The following is a 6,237-nucleotide window of genomic DNA, read 5'->3' as shown; positions in this document are numbered from 1 at the left end:
AAGGGAATAATTGATCAGCTCAAGTAGTTTTCTGGTGGCATCTTTAGGATTTTCTATGCATAATATCCTGTCATCTGCATTCGGTAAAGTTGCAGGATACAAAATTAACACACAGAAATCTCTTGTATTTCTATACACCAACAATGAAAGGTCAGAAAGAGAAATTCAGGAAACAATCCCATTCACCATTGCAACCAAAAGAATAAAATACCTAGGAATAAACCTAACCAAGGAGGTAAAAGACCTGTACTCAGAAAACTATAAGACACTAATGAAAGAAATCAAAGACGACACAAACAGATGGAGGGACATACCATGTTCTTGGATTGGAAGAATCAATACTGTGAAAATGACTATACTACCCAAAGCAACTTACAGATTCAATGCAATCCGTATCAAATTACCAATGGCATTTTCCACAGAACTAGAACAAGAAATTTTACGATTTGTATGGAAACACAAAAGACCCCAAATAGCCAAAGCAATCTTGAGAAGGAAAGATGGAGTTGGTGGAATCAGGCTTCCTGACTTCAGGCTATACTACAAGGCCATAGTGATCAAGACAGTATAGTACCGGCACAAAACCAGAAACATAGATCAATGGAACAGGATAGAAAGCCCAGAGATAAACTATGGTCAACTAATCTATGACAAAGGAGCCAAGGATATACATTGGAGAAAAGAAAGCCTCTTCAATAAGTGATGCTGGGAAAACTGGACAGCAACATGTAAAAGAATGAGATTAGAACACTCCCTAACACCATACACAAAAATAAACTCAAAATGGATTAGAGACCTAAATGTAAGGCCAGTCACTATAAAACTCCTGGAGGAAAACATAGGAAGAACACTCTTTGATGTAAATAACAGCAAGATCTTTTTTGATCCACCCCCTAGAGTAATGGAAATAAAAGCAAAAATAAATAAGTGGGACCTCATGAAACTTCAAAGCTTCTGCACAGCAAAGGAAACTATAAGCAAAACAAAAAGGCAACCCTTAGAATGGGAAAAAAATATTTGCAAATGAATCAACAGACAAAGGAGCAATCTCCAAAATATATAAACAGTTCATCCAGCTCAATATCAAAAAAACAAGCAACCCAATCAAAAAATGAGCAGAAGACCTAAATAGGCATTTCTCTAAAGGAGACATACAGATGGCCAAGAGGCACATGAAAAGCTGCTCAACATCACTAATTATTAGAGAAATGCAAATCAAAACGACAATGAGGTATCACCTCACACCAGTTAGAATGGGAATCATCAGAAAGTCTGCAAACTGTAAATGCTGGAGAGGGTGTGGAGAAAAGGGAACGCTCTTGCAATGCTGGTGGAAATGTAAATTGATACAGCCACTATGGAGAACAGTATGGCGGTTCCTTGAAAAACTAAAAACAGTTACCATATGACCCAGCAATCCCACTGCTGGGCATATACCCAGAGAACACCATCATTCAAAAAGACACATGCACTCCCATGTTCACTGCAGCACTGTTCACAATAGCCAGGACATGGAAGTAACCTCAATGTCCATCAATAGATGAATGGATAAAGAAGATGTGGTACATATATACAATGGACTATTACTCAGCTGTAAAAAGCAATGAAACTGGGATATTTTTAGAGACACGGATGGACCTAGAGACTGTCATACAGAGTGAAATGAGACAGAAAGAGAAAAACAAATATCGTATATTAACACATATATGTGGACTATAGAAAAATGGTACAACTCAACCAGTTTGCAAGGCGGAAATAGAGACACAGATGTAGAGAACAAACATATGGACACCAAGTGGGGAAAGCGGGGAGGGTTGGGGGGGAATGAATTGGGAGATTGGGATACCAAATTGTACACTCTAAATATATGCAGTTTATTGTATGTTAATTGTATCTCAATAAAGGTTCCAAAAAACTAATAAAATAAAATAAAATAAAATAAGGGAATAACTGAATAAACTAGTGCAGTCACATCATGGACTATTACGTAGCCACCACAAAGAATGGGGGGAAAGCTATACCAGCTGGTTTGGAGAATTTTTATGAACTAGTCCAGAAATAGTATTGATGTGGCTGGATTGAACTGTTTGACACTGAGAAATGAGGCTGGGGAAAATGAGACAACAAGACCAGGGTTCCTTATGTTACGCGAATGAATTTGAAGACTCTCCAAACTATACGATAAAAAGAATAATAACAATGAAAGGTAAGCCCTACAAAAATCTACGCAATCCCAATTAATCGGAGGCATCTTCAACCTCCCTATCTCACCTTCCCTTTTGTTTCTTACACCTTCCTCACTTCCTTTTAAATTTTATACGAGCAGGATCCAACTGTAGAAAAATAAATACACTGAGATGACGAACAGCTAAGTGACGCTGCAGCTGAGAGGTTACTGTACTGAGATCCCTAAAACAAAATGTGGCCAAATCGGGCTTACGTGCTCCAGAAGAAACAGTGTGCTCCACTGTTCTTTTGGCAATTGGATTGTGGTGACAGGTCCGTCAGACTATAATTGGTTTTAATTAGCCTCCCTAATGCTGCAATATTCTTCACCTACGTACAAACTGTCAGAATACAGGAAGAAGGCAGGGCAAGGGAAAGGGAGGGAGGGAGAGAGGCGGCTTCATTTTCCACCTTTTTCAAAATGCCAGCGAAGTTGTTTTCAACCTCTCTTACAAGCAAATGCCCCACTTTCCAGTATAAACGAGGGGAAATATGTCACCAGAGCAGCTCTTAGAAAGAAATCGCTGATCCCTTCAGCAACAAGACAATAAATTCAGTTCTGCCTTTTGTGGAACAATGCACTGTTTCCAGGGCCTGGGGAGGAGAAAAATCTCTATATCTGCTCCCCAGTTTCTCCTGGTAAAACACTATCTTAGGGGGCTACCAGAAACCAAGGAAAGTTCGGACAAATAAAGCAAATACATTTAAAGATGCAAAGGTGTTTGTGTTACTAAGCACACAGGGACTGTGTCTGTACATGTGTCACACGTTCCGCAAAACAGGAACAGTATATCCTGACTGACTTTAAAACAATAGTGTACACACTGAAATTTCATCCAAAACATAACCCTATTTTTAAAGTTCAGGACTCTTCAGTCACACGGAGTCATTTCCGGAACTCCTACCTCTGGGAAGCCTCTGGCACTCCCAGGAGAGTGGAGCCCAGAAGTCCCCCAGGAAGCTGACCTCCGAGGTACTTCCCATCACGAAGATTCCAGCACGCTCCACCTTCTTACACGATGAGAGGGAGCGATCAAGAGCAGCCCCGGCACCAGCCCACGCCGGGCTGCACAGCTCTGTCATCCGCCCTCCACATACGTGTGCAGCACACGGCCGCAGCTCACGCAGCCCCACTGCGGACGGCAGGCAGAGACATGCACGGACGCTGCCTCCCCACTTCCCTCCGGCTTCTAGTAAAGACGAGAGCTGCGGGTGAATGGCGGTGGCAGTCATCGCTCTCTCCCTGCCCTTGCCCCCAGTCCTGAGGACGTCTGTCTGAGCAGACTGGCGCGCCCAGACCCTCACCTTCAGCCTCACCAGCGGCCTTCAGGGGCAAGAGAGACATCAGGTCCTCCAGCCCGATGGTCCCCGGGACACTGAACGTGAACGTCCCGGGGCCCTGCACCGAGGCACCTCCTCCGCCTCTGCAGAAGCCTCTCCACCGGCCTTCCTTCACGTGCAGCAGAACTCTGCCACTCCATTCAACACTCACTTCAAAACTTCCACCAACATCTGCGCAAGACAAAGCTTCTCAGCCTCCTGAGCGCCTCAACTTCTTTCATGAATGCCACTTCTACTCCTGGGTCTAACACAGAGTAAGACGAATCCTCCTTTCAGATGACAGCCTGTGCAGAGCCGTGCATCTTCCCCACCACCCTTACAAACACAAAGTCTCTCTTTGCAGCAAACATCCCAATTCCTCGAAAAACATCTCTCCCCATCCATGGCTTAAAACTGCTTCGCCATCCCTTACACTCTCCTGTGAGCATACATCCTCTGTAAATCTTCTCAAGCTTGTGCATGTTCTCGTTCATCTCCGGCAACCAGCGCTGCATATAACCTTCCAGAAGGACTGAGCTCAGGGTAGGGGAGCCACACCTTCCTGTTCATTTTAAACGTTCCGTCTCCAATATTGCTCCCAGAGGTCAGGTTCCACGTGGAGAAAGGACGGAACATCACGAGGTGTGTGCTAAGCTAAAACACAGAGGATACGTTTTCCGTGGCCTAGGAAACGGCGTCTCCTTGGTCCAGCACTACGCGGGTGCATCTGGAAAGTTCAGGGCATGGGGCCGTCACCCGGGTTCCAGCGGAAGCCTGTGAGAAGCGGCCCGTCCTCGGCCCCCGACCCCTCCACACACCCTCCCAGCCAGGGTCGCCCTCTGCCCACCCCCGCCCAGGTCAGCCCGCCCGCCTCGGAGCCCGATCCGCCGCCTCTCTAGCAAGGGCCCGCTCGGGCGGGGAGCGTCCCCCCGGCCTCCTGCGCGCCCGTCTCAGCGCGCCCCGCCGTGGCCTCGGCCTTCCACGTGGGCGCGGAGGCGGCGTCCGTGGCTCCCCGCCCCCCGGCGCGCTCTCACGGCCCCCTTCCCGAGCGGGGTCTTCCCTGCGCCCCGCACCGGCCCCGCCGACCCCGCGGCGGCCCCCGGGGCCCTCCTCGGCTCAGGCGTCACCGCCGGCCCGTCGCGGCCCTCCGTGCCCCCCTCCCCCCAGCCTCCGCCTCCGCCAGCCCCGCCGCTCCGGAGCCTGCGGGCCGCCACCTCCGCAGCCAGACCCCGGGGCCCCCGCGAGGCCGCCTCCGTCCGCGGCCCAGGCGCGGCGCTAACCCCCGGGCCCCCCGCCGGCCCCTCGCCGCGGGGACGCGCCTCCTCGCTCTCACGAGGACCCTGGTGAGCGCGCGGGCTCCCCCCCGGGGAACGAGAGCCGTGTCTCCGCCTCGCGGCCCGTAAAGCCGCGCGGAGCGTGGGCGAGGCCGGGCGCAGCGCCTGGAGCGGAGGACGCGGGCGCCGCTGTCACGCAGCCACCACGCGAGGCGAGCGCCCAGACGGAGGCGGAGGAGGAGCCCGTGCAGCGGCTCTGCGGCGGGAGGCAGCGCCGCGCCCTGAGCTCCCGAGGGAAGGCCCCGGGGCGCAACCCCGACGGCAAAAGAAGACCTGTGGTGAGAGCCAAGGAGAGAGGCGAGAACGGGCCACATGGCACACAGGCTTGCTCGTCATGTTGCGAACACGGGCTCCGGTCCCAGCGGCGAGGGGAGTCCACGGAAGGCCGCCGAGCACCGGAAGGGATGCCAGATGTCTACTTTTTCAGATCATTCTGGCTTCCGCGTGAAGAACAGGCTGGAGGTGCCAAGGGTGGGGGTGGAGGGAAACGTCATGTACGTTCCTGGAAAAACATCTGAGAACGCACTTTCATCATCGAGGTACCCCATAGGACTGCAGCAGTACTATCAATACTACGACTACGCGATAACCTGATTTCCTTACATCTGCCGTTGCTTGCATTTCACAAACCTTCGTCAATATTCACCTTCACCTTGTGATCCAGAAATTACTAAGCCTTTTAAGCAGATGAGAAGACTAAAGCTGAAAGCGTTAACTATTTTGACCAAAGTGGTTCATCCAAACAGAAGCGGAGCCAGAACTAGAACCAAGATTCCTTACTCCCAGTCCAATGCCTTCGTACTTTAATCAGCATGTTTCTCTCCCTAAAAATCAAACTTTTAACAAGCCTAGTGGGTTTTCATTATGACTTTATAAACTCAGACTCTCTTATCTTCCATTGTCCAGGCGTGAAAGCAGACGCTGATGCGTCCCTGGATGTGTCTGGTCACAGGAGTGGGGCATCCCCAGCTTTACGACATCGCTTCAGAACATTCCTCAACAACACGGCTCAACTCACATCCCACATCCACTGGTCAGAGGGGGAAAAGAAAGTCCTCAGAGTTGCTGTTTCATTCGCAGGTCAGAGAATGGTGACAGCTCTCTGCTAGTCTGTAAGTTAGACAATTTGAGAAAATAGAGTCTCCGGGCTTTTTGGCTTGTCCTTCCCCCAGCAGCCTCCTTGCTACTCTCTGCTCAGCATAACAGACCATTACACGCGTTGGATCTACTGGAATGACTCATATACCAGGTACACTCCTTCCCGTCACATTAATCACCAGCTTCTGTACTATCATGTTTGCTAAAAAGAAGCAATAATGCAAATCCTCATGAGAACCTCAATTAAAGGGAACTTGCA

The sequence above is a fragment of the Hippopotamus amphibius genome, chromosome 3, assembly GCF_030028045.1.
Source record: "Hippopotamus amphibius kiboko isolate mHipAmp2 chromosome 3, mHipAmp2.hap2, whole genome shotgun sequence".
Taxonomy (NCBI): domain Eukaryota; kingdom Metazoa; phylum Chordata; class Mammalia; order Artiodactyla; family Hippopotamidae; genus Hippopotamus; species Hippopotamus amphibius.
The sequence above is the reverse complement of the archived record's forward strand: the minus strand, read 5'-3'. Positions refer to the sequence as shown.